The 16,901-nt window shown below is 38.4% G+C and overlaps 1 protein-coding gene across 8 annotated transcripts in view; it reads left to right on the forward strand.

Moving 5' to 3' along the window:
- Window positions 1–283: 283 nt before the first annotated feature.
- The window catches only part of LOC122980835, a 160,159-nt gene continuing 143,541 nt past the window's right edge, over window positions 284–16,901 (forward strand). For all 8 annotated transcript variants that reach the window (XR_006403095.1, XR_006403096.1, XR_006403097.1 and 5 more), the window contains exons 1-2: window positions 284–361; window positions 758–965. The gene's annotated coding sequence lies outside the window, so the exon portion shown is untranslated. The remainder of the gene's footprint in view (window positions 362–757; window positions 966–16,901) is intronic.

The following is a 16,901-nucleotide window of genomic DNA, read 5'->3' on the forward strand; positions in this document are numbered from 1 at the left end:
TAGTTCGTCTGTTCAGCAAGCAAAGATGGATAGCCAACAATGGCAGATACTCGGGAGTGTGCGTTTTAGCCTTGGATGTATAATAAGAGTTCTTAAGTGAGTAAACACGTGAAGTTAAGAATGGCTAAATTATGGGAAATACTTCGCTTCGCATTATTACCATGGATTGTATTACACCTAAGCATAGGTTAAAAAAGGTTGCAGCCACCTTAATTTAATAAACTATTGGTTTACTGTCATGCACCACCCGGCCGGCACGCTACGCTACGCAAACCCAACACATCCACACTGAGTTGCCAACAGGTGCATGATGGGTCAGGCTACAATCCAGAACGATCATACAGCGGTGACTTCTAGTGAGGTATTTCTGGTATTTTGACAGCACCTGCTGTAGTTACTAATTGTCCAAGCCCAAATGTGTGTAACTTATCATAAATACAGTAAATATTGTCATACTAAGTGCGTTTTTCTATTTGCCTTGTGTTATCAAAAAACAAAAGAACAGAAACATAGCTAGCCAGCTAACGTTAGCTGTCTTGGTGTCTCTTGAAAGTTAGGTTGCGCTGATATGAATTGCAGAAATCTCAACTGTGTGTGTATATATATATATATATATATATATATATATATATATATATATATATATATATATATATATATGTATATATATATTTTTTTTTTATTTTTTATTTTTTTTATTTTTTCATGTAAAGTAACGTAGACATGGGGCTATTGTCCACTTCAACTTGTTAAACAGGACAACGGGTGATGCTAACTTCGAGCCAAACCGCTGCATACGTTGGTTTAGGGGATCTATAACGGGTAACGCTATCCCTGCAGCTATACAACCATCCCAGAGAGCAACACCCTCTGTCAGGACTCTTCTTACAGCTCCATCTACAGTTTGACAAGGGACTGGGCCATGTAAAAGCATCAGAGCAACAGTACTAGCAGCAGAAACTCAGGTAACTAAGTATTGTGTCGTTTTCAGATAATTGGTGCTGTGTGCCAAGTTATGCTTAATATAAGCGTGCTCACACTTTTATAATAGTCACTGCAGCAACTCATTCACCCCCCACAAACGTATGCAATGTACAGTGTAAATAGTTTCACATACTGACTGTGCAATACAAATAGGGTATTTAATAATTCAATCATAAATATTATTTGATAGGTGTTTAGTGCAAAATACTGTACAGTTTAAGCTAAGTTATATGTGATTCATTTAATTGCACAGTGTTTGGCAGTTGGTTTGCTGAAGACACTTAAAGTGGTTTGTGTAAAACTTTGTATGGACTTTACTACTTAAAATTCCTTCCGTCCTTTTTGCTTAACTTGTAGGCTTCTTACAATGTTTTTTTTTTTTTTTTTAAAGAGTTTTCAAGGTTAAAAACTGATATGCCGTTGGTAGCAGCAACTCTGTTGGTCTGCACACCTTCCTGCCTATCAGCTAGTACTATCCTCTCAGCGGGATCACTCTAATCCAGTCCCAAATATATTACTTGGTCCTCACTGAGATAAGGTATATGGGGAATGTTAGTGTATCCATATGAATTAAATGGACGGCAGCTCTATCAAGATCATCCAGCAGGTCAAGGCTACTCTGCAAGAGGATATGATGTTGCCAAACTGATTTTATCCTTAAAGCCTCCCCTTTACCCTCACCCTGAGTTATCACCAGCCAACCACAGTAAGAGAAAAAAACACCTCCACCCCAGTAGTCTACATATGATCATGTGCAAATTTTTTGGCAGGTTCGAGCTATTGTTTTCCTATAGTGAGATCAAAAATGGCAATATAATACTTAAAAATTTGGTTGCATATATGCATGATTGATTTTATGATTTTATACCCAGGGTTCAATGTAACTTCCCCCCCCCACTGGCCGTAGATCAGAGTTTTAATGGCCCCTTGTATATTTTCACTGGCCCGGCAGCCAAAAAATGAAAATAACTCATTTTTTTCCATAATTTTGGTGATTTATTATACTTAATATGTACAACAGTGAAGTTCCCTTTAGACTTGGTTGTTTTCCGTTAATTATTGATATGTAATGTGGATATATTACACAAATATACAAAATATAAAATTAGACCCACATTGATCAGAAAATTAATGGTGTATAAATGTGGGTTTCTCCATATTTTGTTTAAAGGCAGATAGTATGGAATACATGGGGAGAAGAGAACAGAATTTATGATAATAACATTTTAGTAAAATTTCAACCTTGATAATAAATTAACATTAACAACATCAACATTAACAAATAAATGCTCAGACATCTTCAGAAATGTACTAACAATGAACAGTGAAAAAAAGCTAAGACATTTGTTTGTGTTCACTCTGCATTAAACCTCAGGTTAGTTACTTTAGGTTTAAATCTATATTGACCACAGCTGTAATATCTGTAGTTTATGATAGATTTCTGCAGTAGATGTTGACAAAGCTGGCAGGAGCCACAGAGATGAAGGCTCTACCACAACAATGTCATAAAAAACAGTCCTGGTAATCAGCAGTTGAGTTGCTGTTTATAAACCTTGGTGATTGACACTTAAACAGAGACCTGTGTGTCTCCTGCAGAAGCTGCTGCTGTCAAAGTCACACAGAATAGGTGCACATAACTACACAGTGAGGATGCTAACCAGCTGGGGATTTAACCGGCAAACTGTACAAAACATGCCACAGTCGCTGTTTTCCACCTTGGAGTACTGTTGCTTCCAACAAAGTAGAAAGCCCCTCTTTCTTTTCGTAGCCTTGTAAGTTTCTTTCGCTGACATTTTTTTCAAATATTGGCGTAACACCGTATTTGGTGACCCATCAGATTCACCGGTAAGAGACTAGTGGGCTAAAAGCGCAGCCTTCCCCACGTGTATTTCATCAAATAATGATGCATTTCATCAGTCACGTGTCCTGAAAATGATGGCATCTCCTAAAACGCGTTCACATTGCAGCCTATCACTGGCCTGTTGATGGGCCAGTGACAGCCAGTCAACTTACCCTGCACAAACTTTCACTGGCCTCAGGCCATCAGCCCTGATACCTCACCACTGTACTAAAAGTTCAAATTATTTGAACTTCAGTCCAGTTTACTGCTGACCTTTAAAGTGTGCCCAATTAGATTACAGCTGACCAAGATGCATTAACATGGAGAAAGGAAGATATATGAATGTAATTTAAGAATGAGTGTGCATTATTTCGCTTTGCTTCAGCATAAATGAAACAGTTCTTGTTTATGAATTATATGGTGATATATCAGTGTTGAGCTTAGCTCTCAGCAATGACTCTGTGCCTAACCCAGTGGCGAATGCAGATCAGACTGCTTATCATGTGTAGACAGCCTAATACCCACACAGTCAGAAATGGCCATAAGCAGACCTGAATGAACTGTTTAAATGTTAGTTTGTAGCTTTGTGGCTTGGTCTTTTAAAATAAACTGTGCTATACCTAAGATTAATTGTTGCAGGTAAAGGAGGCATGCCAAGAGTTGCATCTTGGAGTAAGCAGCTCTTGCTAGGTCTCAGCACATAATTAAAAACAATGAAATGTATAGAACAAAGGCTGAAGATTCAGAGGTGTTATTATAGCCATTTATTGCGCTGGATTTAGCTTTTCTGGACAGTTGAGTCTTTATGTTGGTCATCTTAAGTTTGACAATGGTGCTGCTATTGAAATATGAATATGAATTTTTTATTTTCACATGAAAATAAATGTTGCAGTAATTTATTGATGTGATGTTTTCTCAATTTTGCTAATGGTTTGCTTTTTGCTTATGTCTTAATGTGTAGGTGTGTGGAATGTCAATGGAAATTTGACATTCCTTCAGTGACCAGGAGAAATGTGAAACATTGTGAAGGAGTGACAGAGGGTCTGTCAGGAAGATTTTTAGCATGTCAACCGTTATGAAAAAACCACATAGATCCTCCACCACCTTGATGTTCATGTAACCTCACATAGGGACACACGAATTAAAATCAGACTTGGTTTAGAAAAACACAAACACAGACATTTTAAAACACAGACAATTTAATGCACAGTGCTCTAACGTGTTCTATACTGCTTATAGCTCATTAGCTTAACATGTCACTAGCTTCACATTTTTAGTTAGATATAGAAGGTCTTAGCTGTTGATAGCTAGCATGTTAGCTGATGGTGTTACCTGGTGATAAAGGCAGAGGTGCATGTCTGAGGTTAGGTAGCTGAAGAAAATTGGTTTAGTTGGTGGCTCAGGCAGCATACTAGTTAGCACACCCTATTGCTGGCATGCTAGTTAGCTTAGTATGCTCACTTGCTAAGGTGAGGCAGCTGATGAAGAGTGTTTGGTTTTGTTGCTTGGTGGGTTGATGCAGTCAGTGATAGTAACATGCTAGTTAGCTTAACATGTTCTTAGCTGTTGTTGTTAGTTAGCTTAATGTTAACTGACAATGTCATAGATAGAAGTGAATATAGCTTGTTGCAGAGGGCTATGTTGAGCGTGTGGGTGCAGGTAAACAGGAGGGTGGTCCTGGGATGCTGGGAGGCTCACTGATGAGGCTTCTCTGTGTTGTGGGCCCAACCAGTCATTGAGAGGGTGTCCACCTGAAGATCTTGTAGATTTGCCTGCACTTGTACACTGTGTACACAAGCTGCGTAGCAAAAGCAGCACTGTTTTCGTAACATACGTAAAGGTTTTCTTAACTACTGAATATGGAAAATAAATATTACTTTTCTGTTTATTTTTCAGTGCCAGTAATTAATAAGATCTCCACTGTGAAGACAAAGAATCTTGTGTACAAGTGTATTTAACAAGATATTGTTTAATTAATTGTTACCGAAGTAAATATAACAATCATTTGAGATGTTGATTTCAGGTGATATCACCCAGCCTATATGCTATAGCAACTGGGCATTTGGTTATTTAATGATGTCCCATGCCAGCTTGCAAATTACAGGTTAACCATGCGATGAGTACTGTCTTCATAGGTCCATCTTATTAAGTAATGTAAGATATAGGTGAAGGTTTAGTTAAAGTAAATGTTTTGTTTGAAGTGCTGTTCAAAGTCAATGTGACACTGTTTTTGTTGCAGAGTTGTCATTTTGCCACTGTAACTGGACCAGCTTTGATTTTGCTTCTGCAGGATTGCTTCCTACCTTCATGGGGGCATAAGCATGGAAAGAAATGCTGCCTTTCATATGTGAAACGTCATTAACCTAGAACATGGTTACTAAAAGGTAGTGTGTCTTGAAAGCATGACAGTTTCATTGGTGTTGTTTCGAGAATTAGCATTTCTACATCAAAAAGCTTTTTGCCATTAAGTAGAATTCATTAAATATTTTTAGCCCTAAGGAAAATGTCCCTTTTACCAATTGGTGATCTGGAAGAACTATAAATATTAAAAATTAGAGATGGCATTAAAAAGTAATTTCATTTTTCTGTGTTTGCACTTAGTCTCTCTAAGTTTATCACTAATTCATTTTTTTCTCTTTCACAATATGATGTTTTATCATACAGTAATCATTTCCACTAAAGAATAACAAAGATGATAATAATGTGCAGATGCCTAGCCTGTCTTAGTCTTCGAATCATATCAGTTTTTGAGGATTTAGTGTTGTATTCACTATGACCTCAAGCAGTTGGTTTTTCCTATATCCTTCACCTGATTTGTGCTTTACAGTAAAGTTGTCACAGAGTTGTTTTGAATGCTCCATTTTCCACAGAGGGGTTGGAGGGGGGGGTTTCAATTGAGAGTCTTTCATGTTTGAGTAAACTGTGTTTACGACCTAATATTTTTTTCCCACCATTTCAGTATCGTGTGGAATTATTAACAAAGGAAGAAGCATCTATCTAAGCAGCAACATTACTTCTTTTCACAAATATTTTATTGGGATTTAGCTGTTTACCAGAGATACTTAAGCAACTGTTAAGGTTCTGACAAGGTGCAGTAATGCATGTTTGGTGCACTTAAATACCTCACTTCTGTAGTATCAAGTCACCTCACAACAGACAACAGGCTGACATTGTAATTTGTTGGTGTGACGGACATTCTTTCTAATCAGTGAAATTAAAACAGTTCACTAAGATTATTAATGATACTGTTTGGCTGTCATTCACAACAGGTTTAATGGATGGAATAATGTAATGGAATTAATTATTGTTTTATTATTACCACCTCTTGATCATGGGATAGTGAATAGTAACAGTTCTTCTCCAACAAACCTTGAGACTGAAGGTACAATGCTAATGAAAGTGTTATCCCAAACTTGGCTGGAATGCTCACTTCATTCTGTTTTGATGTCAGGACAGGATATCAGAAATATATTCACATTTACAATGGATAAGTACTGATGTTATGTCTGTTTTTGTTTATTTTGTTTTTTTGTGCATATGTGAATGTTAGTCAGTTGGAGGAGATGGAATGGATGAGTGAGAGATGGCTAAAATGAGAAGCTGTCTGTTTGTGGTCAGAGGATGTGGTAGACTGCTTGTGTTGGGTGATACTTGATCTGATGTTAATGTGCTGCTTTGTGTGTGGGAGGGAGTGAGTTGAAAGAGGGAGAAGGGAAGATGGGCAGATAATCCCGTCTGCCTGATGAGATTGAATGCTGGGATTGATTGATCGCCTAATCATAGGAGGAAATGGGCCTGAAAATGAATGGGACTCTGCCCTTGGCTTGCTGTGGAGTTGGGTGGTTGGGTTGGAGGGGATGTTAGCTGCAGAAAGACATGGCCTTAATGTGCATGGGACCTGATTTCATTTGTGTCTGATATACAGTTATATGATCCTGGCTAAATGATCAAATAAAAAAGGAAGAGGGGGAACAGTGAAGGGGATGTAAATCAAGCTTTATTGCTGGAATATTACTTTTTCATCTCATCTGAAATGGATGCTTTGAGAAAAGAGCAAGAATAAAAATTCATCATGAATTTGGAGTTGATGGAGCTGTGTGTAGGTACAGATACCCATGGTCCCGGATCCAGTTAATTGGCTAGTAGGAGGTGTTGGATTATTATTATTTTTATTTATGTCGTTGTTTGGTTTGCAGTATTTTTACCTTAAGCCAAGAAGATTGTTCACAGCTGGATTGGAGGATATACAAAAGGTCTAACAGATAACATGCTCCTGCTGTCACTTTGTCTCTAGTCACATTATCTGTCTTCACTGTTGCATACTGATAGCAGTTAAAAAAAGGAACTGGCTATGTATGTTGGCACTCCTGGGGAACCCAATATGCTCTTTCCCATCTCACAAGCACAAAGAGGACTCCAGCAGTATATTAGAATGGGTAAATTAGCTCTTTGTTTGAGGGTCCTTGCTTTTTATGTTGGTCCACATTTCAGAGTGAATGCTGCCAGAACATACCCTTTATGATGATTGAAGTGGTGGATTCGGCCCAGCATCAAGGCACAATCAAACCAGTAGATTTGCCTTGTTGTTTAGGTGAGGTGTGCCAGTTGTCACTTTGAGTTTGTCTATTTCCACACCTCTAAAAGACGCTTTGAAAAGCAAATACCTCCCAGACTTGGAGCATATATCACCATTTTATACGCCATTGTTGACAGAGAAGCAATAATATATACGATGATCCATGCTAAATGTAACAATGTAACTTAATCTAATCCCAATGCAGTGGACTTTTCATGCACATTCAGCACAGATTTGAGCATCAGAACATTATCAGAGGTTGAATGAAGTTACCTAGAAAGGTTGTACTGATGCTCTGATATACCTGTGTTATTCCATTTAACTGACAGAATCTGAGTCCCTCAACTTAAGCCATAGGATATTTCTTTAGTTTCGAAAGGAGAAATGAGACAAAATAGAAATGTAGAGAGAAGAAATCCCAAAGTGTTGAATGCCTGATACTCAGCAGCAGAAACAAGCTTTGCTAATTCAGACTCCTGTATGGTGTATACTGAGTGAGGTGAAACAGTCAAAGTGATATGATAAGAAATGTGGAAGCAGAGGTCGACATTAAGATACCAAGAGTCTACTTTTTTTTGCTCACAGACCTTCAGAAACCACTTAATATCACAGTTATTATAATTTGTTTCTTTTTAATTGACTTCATGTTATCCTCATACAGGATCGCTGTTGTGATCTAAATACTTTTTAAAGCATACAGGACATACAGGATGTACAAACATGTCACACAAACCAACACAGAAAAAATATCCACATTTACACTGTGACTAACAGTAATGTACACTGCTATGCTCCCTCACCCCTGTAAGAGTTTTTTTTCAAGTAAAAGTTGCCCACATAAATGCTCTTTTACCAAGCTCCATACATACCTTTGGTATATAGTCAGGAGTCCTGAGAGCACAAGTTGTAAAACAGCATGTGTGACTGTAGTAAATACTAACAAAGAAATGATGGAGGCAAATAAAACAGTGCCAGTGGATTTGTCTATGGATCATTAAAACTGCATTAATTTATTTTTAACCACTTTGGGGCAGTGGAACAAATTGAAAACACGAAAACGTTGATAATCCCTCTATAAAGTTGATATGGCTCCTTTTTAGCTCTGCTTTCGTATCCACCAACCCCTCAGAAATACTGAGCTGCTAAAGTTCTCCATTGCTCAAAACAGAAATTAAAAGATGCTCAAATGCTCCACTGATATGACGGAAATTGTGATAATTCTCTCTGAATTTGATTTTGATCAGTGAAGCTTTAAATATAGTGTAGCTTTAAATATAACGAGCACAAGTGACACCTATCATGGTAACAACTAAATCAAATTGTCATTACTCATCCATCAAACAAGCAATCGATAGATATGTTTGTGTGTGTGTGTATATGATGCTTTGCTTTAATAAATCTTAGTCACGATCTATTAACCAGCCGTAATTTTTGTTGTGACGCTTCACTCTGTCTCCCTCTAGAGCAAAGTGCGTATGCTGCATTTGTTGGTGACTGAGTAGAAGGTTGTTTTGATCAAGAGCTTCAAGTCTGAGAGTCAGATGACTGAGGGAAAAATGAGCAGCCCATACAAAGAACTGGAGCTACTGTAGGCTAATTGATCAATGGCATTGATCAGCCAGTCAATCCTGGAGTCTATATTCTTCTCTGTTTACACTCCCCCGTTGCCACTGTGTTAAACTGAGCGTGCTCTACGCAGCCACCTTAGGGACGCTCTAAAAGCCGGCCTCACACCCGCCATTGATTGGCATGTCGATTATCTTGGAAGCTGTTGACAGCACAGTTGTTAGCCATCTTAAACATTAATGATGAGGGTGATTTGTTGTCTTGAGTTACACTCCTGACTAAAAGAAAGAGATATTCATTTTCAAGTAGAGTACCACTTTAAGTAAACTGAAACACAAAAAAAACGCTAATCATCTGTCTGTGATGATACTACCTCAATGATAGTGGAAGACAGTTTGTGAATGAGCCATCTTGTTGATTCTTTCCTGATTTTTGTATGATCACTGCATAGGAATACAACTGAAATATAGTAAATATAAATTTTAGCAGAGGGCTGACTGTGTGGATTTAATTTTAGCAGAGAACTCATCTAAAGTCCCTTCAGGATTTTAAGAAATGTACCTATTTGGAAAGCCGACAATAGCATACTGAGTGATTTTCTATCAATTTTTTAGTAAGCATGAGGTTGGAGAATTGTATGACTTTTTTGTGGGCGTATTTCTCCTTTCTCTGTCTGTCCATGATATGGAAAATCAAGAACTCAGAGGGATTTCATCTTCCTTTAAATTTAATAAGGCTGGCCTTTTTTTAATTATGAAATCCTCACCACTCTGCTCATCCATTACATCTCTGCACGAAAGACAAGAGCACATAAATATGGAGGCACAGTGGAGATCCATGTAATTAGAAAATGCTAAATGGATAACAGATGCATTATCTTGCTGAATTTTAGCATTGTTTTAGCAGGTGACAACTTGAAACGTGATACAGATGATTTGTGATTGGACATTGTCATGCATAAACAAAACGATTCAGATTCTATTGACATACTTGTTTTGTGTTTGTGTAGTGATTGTGTCATTGTATCAGCATTATCATTTGGAGGACTTGTGGAGTGTGGATGTCGAGTCATCCCCTTGCTAAGTGTAATCAACACCAGATCATGCTATGTGTGTGTATGTGTGTCTGTGTAAAGAGCTTGCAGCATCAACCTCAAACCTGTTTCTTCTTTTATGCGTCATTTACTGCCTGTAAACAGTTTGTGTAAAGCAGTTTATAGATGATTTCTTCAAGTTCCTTGAGCCCCCCTAAATATGTGCTTAAGTTATACAAACTCTTCACTTTAATAGAGACACCTAGTAATGGGCTGACATGGCTGCAAAGACCAGTGCCTCTGAAAGGTGTTGCATCAAGTAATGCCAATGATCAACCTTCTGCATGATGCTTGCCATGCAGAGAAATTGGCTGCTTTAATTTGACAGTAAGTCTTCGTTTGGATTTCCCCTTATTTGTAGTCCTCGCTCTTTTTACCTTAAGCTTCTTCTCTCTGCTGCACCTTCCACAGGCCTCTTTTGGTTGGTCAACACATTAAAAATTGTGCTGCCTCTTTACAAGATTGTCTTTAATCTTTTGCCTCTTCCATGTCACCTCGAAACGTGTGGAGGCTGATATGATAATGATGTGGACCTGTCCAGGGTATTAGAGTTAAGCTGGCTGATTAGGCTGCACATCGATTAGTCTATCACTCAGCACTGGCCAGGTCTGGGCATCCGGGAGGGAGGTGGATTGGGTGGGGGAGGACTGACAGCCATTCTGAGGAAATGACCTCACTTAAGGTGAATCACTAATGTACACCCATTGAAACGTTTAACACTTACAGTAGGTACACAAAATTTCAGTCTTTCCCTGTCACTAAATGAGCCCATTTTTAGGCAAACAGTGGTGTTTGTGTTTTGGAACTTAAACTACATTTTACTTAAACGGAATTTGTACTATCCTTAACCACTACAGTTGAAAACTTGCTATCCTTTGACATTTTCAAGTAGGGCTGGGCAATATATCAATATTATCGATATCGTGATATGAGACTAAATATTGTCTTAGATTTTGGAAGTCGTAATATTATGATATTAGTGTCGTCTTTTCCTGGTTTTAAACCCTGCATTACAGTAAAGTGATGTAATTTTCTGAAGGTGAGACTGTTCTAGTTGTTTTATTATTTGCCTTTACCCACTTTGTTATAATATAGGCATTACTAATGATTATTTATCAAAAATCTCATTTTGTAAATATTTTCTGAAAGCACCAGTCGTCACCCCCACAATATCTTCACAATATTGATATCGAGGTATTTGGTCAAAAATATTGTGATATTTGAATTTGTCCATCTTGCCCAGCCCTATTTTCAGGTATGTATTACATTTTCCTGGTGGCAGAATCAAACTAAATTGCTGAATGAATTTCTAAATTACTCAAATTACACAAATGATACATAGACTTTTTCATGTCATGTTTAACAGCTGAGTTAAATTTTAACCTTGCTGTGGTCAAAATCTTCATGACTGCACCTTTTTTTTTTCACTTGCAAGAGTGAAGATGATGAAGGCTATATTGTAGAGCTATATCAGTGTAGGAGATTAGAGAATAATATGAGAAATAGGCTTGTGCCGATTGGTGATTGGATTGTATATCAGTGAGTTAAGTTAGCAGTATAGCTGTGAACATAGCAGTGCAATGTGTGTATAGTTTAGGCTATTTCCATCCATCCATTTTCTTTACCGCTTATCCTCTAGAGGGTCATGGGGGAGCTGGAGCCAATCTCAGCTGACATTGGCAGGGTACACCCTGGACAGGTCGCCAGTCAGTCACAAGGCTAAGATAGTAGTATAGACACAGACAACCATTCACACTCACATTCACACCTATGGGCAATTTAGAGTCACCAATTAACCTAACCTGCATGTTTTTGGTCTGTGGGAGGAAGCCAGAGTATCTGGAGAGAACCCACACAGGCACGGGGAGAACATGCAAACTCCACATAGAAAGGCCCCAGCCAGCTGGTGAGTTTGAACCCAGAACCCTCTTGCTGTGAGGCAACAGTGATTACACTGCACCACTGTGCCGCCCACTTTAGGCTATTTGTCAGTGAATAAATGCTCCTACTGTGCATTTAAAGGTGTTTCTGGTGGTGCGGCATGTCTGCCCGCTGAGCCCTGTTTATCAGCACGACTGACCAATGAATTTTAAATCCTTTATTATAAACTAGATTGCTTAGATTGCTGTATCTTTTCCATGGATCTGACACCCCGCATCTCTGTTCTCCAAATGCCTGCTCACCAAAACTTTGCTCTGCGCTCCATAAGAGAAGTTAACGTTATAGCTATGATTTGGATTGTGATATTAAAGATAAGATAAGATAATGTTAAACAGAACATGATGCTGTGATATTGTCACACCAAGCACAGACACAGACTTTTAAAAGGGAACCGTTGCTTGAATAGAGGAGACTTTGCTATTAAATAGAATTTTTTGAATGTTTAAATATTTTAAATAAAAATGTTCACACTCTTTTGTAAATGTTTATTCATGTAATTTTAACTGTATTACTTTCATAAAATCATATTAAAATTTTGATAATTTCAAAGCTCCGTCAGACATTGAGCCACGCTCAAGCTCACTTAAGGTGGACCAGCATTTCTCATTTAGGGGCAGGCTCAGCAGCTCCTAAAAAGATAACCCCCCCCCCCCCCCCAACTGTAATGAAAAAACTATTTAAAGGATGCTTGGTTCTGATTCTCAAAATCTCTGCCCCTGTGCAATGGCCACACAGTAGCAGCAGTACCTGCAAACTTTTGCGTTTTAGCGTACATTCGACAAATACAATAAGCACAGTTGATGGGTGAGAAGTTACATCATGTCTTTGTCCTTGCTGGTCACTCCACCTGCACAGCCTCTTCTCAACTGTCAGTGAGGAACAGTGTATTGAAGGAAGAACATAACTGTTCAAACCTTAAGGGCAAGGAGTGGATTTAGCAGTGACAAGGAGAGCAGTGTAAGGGAATAGGGCTTTCCGACGGATCCAGGGGATTTTAAAGGGATAAAATGGGGGGGAGATAAAAATAAATTATTAATGAATAAATACATGATAAGCGAATAAATGAAATGAAAACATAATGACTATAAACTTTGATAAAGGGGCACAAAAGTCTCTGATGTTAAGTAACAGTGTGCATGGTAGTTTGGCAGACCTCTAGCACATACTATACAGTACATGTAACCTACATGTAACACATTAATTGAAAATAGGATGGTGGAAAAATGGAAAGAAATAGGGGTAATATAGAAAGAACAGGAGTAAGAGAAATCTGGGGAAAGGGAGGGGTGTAGCAGGAGAGACAGAGGAGCCAAGGAAAGGTTAGGACCCTTGCCTTGCCTGAACACTCTAAGGCTTTTAATCCCGGAACAAAGTCATTAAGGTTCACAGCTACAGAAGAGGCCAATTAAAAGCGGAGTGTAGGCATACGTCTGGAGAAAGGCATCATTTGCTGCAGGAACCCAGGCCTTTTATCGGACCAGTGGGAGCCCTCCCTTATGCACCCAGGGAATCAGAACGCCCGTCAGACATCTCTCTGAGATGTTTTTACTTCAAATAATCCACTTTCACCCAGAAATAGGCCAATGGTGAATAGCAAGGAGATAGCTTAGACTGGCCTAAGCCCTCTAAAAAATATAGGAACATTTTCTTTCACCCCAGACAGTGTTTATGTTGGATACAAGACTTACTGTAAATTGAAAAAGTGCATTGAATCAAATATTTTAAAAAAAGAAAACACAGTGGGCCGTTACATCAAAAACTATTAAGTAAATTGATAGAACATAGGTTGGGTATATCTATGTTTCAGAATTTTCCATGTCTGTTTGTTACTTTAAAACAATATTGTGTCACTATTAAACATGATGTTAATGTCTATGTGACTCTTCCATTATTGGCTGATATGCCAATATACCCCTTTCCTCTTGTAAATGCGCAATGTACTTTTCCTTACAGACACAACTACACAGTATATAGAAATCTTCAGTTATCCCTTACAAAGCTCCATTTTACTCCAATTAGCTACTAAATCAATCTGTGTGATGATTTAATTCAGGGATTGAGTGAGGGGCAAGCTCTTGATCTTGACTTCCTTGTTTACTGAAATAATTGATATTATCAGATTCTTGGTGATTAATGGGCTTACTAAAGTATACTGGGGCTCAGCAGCTTTGCCTGAGTGCAAAGCCCAAGAATCATATTACGCATTTCCCTGGAGTCAGCTAATTACTGTGTTGAGTTAGACTGTAGAGTAAAGACTAAAGAGAGATGGGAAAGTGTAACAAGTGTTAATCTTCTAGCAAAGTAAAATATCACTTCTGTGGTTCCTTAAGACCCCCATTTCCTGTGGTATATAAATTATGGTTATTTGTACTGCTCCTGTGAAATTTTGCACTTCAGTGTATATAGAGCCACAGAGGGGGAAGTAACAATAGTGAATATAAATTGAAAGTATAAGGGGGTAAGAGTTAAAAAAAAAAAAACAAAACAAAAAACAGGCAGAAAAATAACAGACTGTCAAAGCTTTTGGAGCATTTCAGTTTGAAATGGTCGGGCTAGCCTTGCAGAGTTTTTAGCTATGGCTAGTCCTGCTACTTTAACTAAATGCTATGGCCAAATTGACAACTGGTACAAAGATCAGCCATGGATCTGCAACAAACAAAAAAGGATCAGCATCTGCCAATGTTATGCCAGTTTTAAACAGTGGCACCTGATGGGAAGTGGCATCATTCAGCAGAACATGAGCATCATGCCATTTGTTGGAGATATAATTTTCTTCCAGTACAAACAGCAGGGGCATGTGCCAGTCATGAATGTCATATAAGCAACCTGCAATGCAATGCATGAATAAACAGTTTAAGTGGAGTGCTGTCCTACTCCAGATTTTTGATATAAGCAACCTACAAATATGTTGCAGCAATTTAAAAAGGCTTCAGCCAAATTGATGTAGGTTGTTTTATAATGTTGCTTTTATTACTTTTGCTACTATTGACAACATTTGTGAATAGATAGATAAATAATAATAGTAATAATAATAATTATTATATTACTTTTCATTTGAAAGATACTTAATTTCTCTGATATTTACTGTTACTCTTTAAGAAAGATATTCTAATCCAGTTACTTTATTAATTGTCTGAATAAATGGTTAAATACTCAGTTATGAAAATTATAATAGTTGAAGCCCTTGAACTATTTAAAAGTGAAATGGGAACAGCAATCAACTAGGCCTTCCCCTATTTCCAGACTACATACCACAATATAGCTATACTTTACAGTACATACATGAACATACTTTCTCTGAACAAGAAGCTTCTGGCTGAGGGGAAAGCAGGTTATAGGAGTTGAATGAATAGATAAAAACTATGTGTAAATTGCGCCAGATTCAGCAGACCACCATGGGAAATGCAGTATGAGGGTGGATGAGATAAGCCAGCCGTCTTTCTCAACTAGCAGAGCCTCCGGAGAACTATTAATAATGAAACAACATGCTGGTTTGTACAGATTTCACATATCATGAAAATGGCTTTTTAGTTGCTGTTATAGACCTTTTACCTGTCTGCTCAACTTACACTGGTGTAGGAGTTTGTGAAAGGCACAGTGGGAGCACTCTTTGCCCTTGTTGAGAGCTTTTTAGTTACTGGGGGAAACTGGTGTTTGGTGTGTAGAGTACAGTACAGTATATGTGGAGCTGTAGAGATTATGATCTGTTAGAAGTTCTACCACAACCAAGTGGCACTCTGTTACTCCGCTTGCTGATTTGCAGGACTAAGCTGGCTGAGTTGGAGTTTTTCCTCTGTGATGGACTGCTTTAGAATCTTAACCTGCAGGGTTTGGCGTGGCACCTGTCTGGTCTTTTTTGTCACAGTATCAGAATATATGAAATTTTCTCAACCATATTGCAAGTTAGAGAAGGAGGAAAGTCTGAAATGGCTAAATTATTTATCTGAGGACTGTAGAATGGTAGAGGTAAGAATTTGCTCCTTTATTTCAGAATACAACAGGTACTACTGTGTCCATACCATAAGAGTCTTTGGAGGAAACTGGCTCATCATCCACTGCCTACCTGCCTGTCTGCCATTATTTGCAATGCTGATTGATAGCTCTCTCTCTAACCCCCTCCATCCTGAACTGCAACCGTGGTTTGCTGCCTTTTTATTTCTGTCTCCTTTTGGTTCCTTTTCCTCTTTTTCTCAGTCGCTATCGCTTTCTTTGTGTCTCTCTGTAGACTGTGAGCTGATATCATCCTTTGAAAAGGTAATGATCCCAGTGTGTTGAGATTATGTATGTGTGCTGCACAGTGTAATGGCCTGGCTTTTTATTACCTGCCGCATACTAATCCCACAACTGAAGGAATGAGATGACACCTGCAGGGAGCTGTGTGCAAGCTGCAGCCTCACATGAAAGAATGGCCATTAAAAATGATCAAAGAAATTACTGCACTTGGCTGCACAACTCTGCTCTCACGCCTGCTTAGGTGTACATCCCTCTGCCCCCGACACGCACAAGCACGGCATACATACACATGCACACATGCATACATGGACTCAAACTAATTAGTATCTCTCTCTGATGGATACTGTCCAAGTGATCCTCTGTGGAAATGTCCTGTGCATAGTTGCCTTAGGCTCTTTGCAGATACTGATGCACCCACGCTAGCAGATAGGAAATGGAGGACATGCATGAGTTCAAAATGATAGTCTGTTCTCCATACCCCTACCACAAATTATTCATAGACATATTACCACAAGTGTTTTCCAACTGCATTTTAATCAGACCTTCTCCTTAGGGGTCTTGTATTATGTTAAAAATGAAGTTTATTCATTGCATTTCATTACATCATGTTTGTTGTATTAATGACAAAAGGAGTTTGCTCTTTAGGAATGCAATCACTAGATATTTTT

Source organism: Thunnus albacares, chromosome 1, assembly GCF_914725855.1.
Source record: "Thunnus albacares chromosome 1, fThuAlb1.1, whole genome shotgun sequence".
NCBI lineage: Eukaryota > Metazoa > Chordata > Actinopteri > Scombriformes > Scombridae > Thunnus > Thunnus albacares.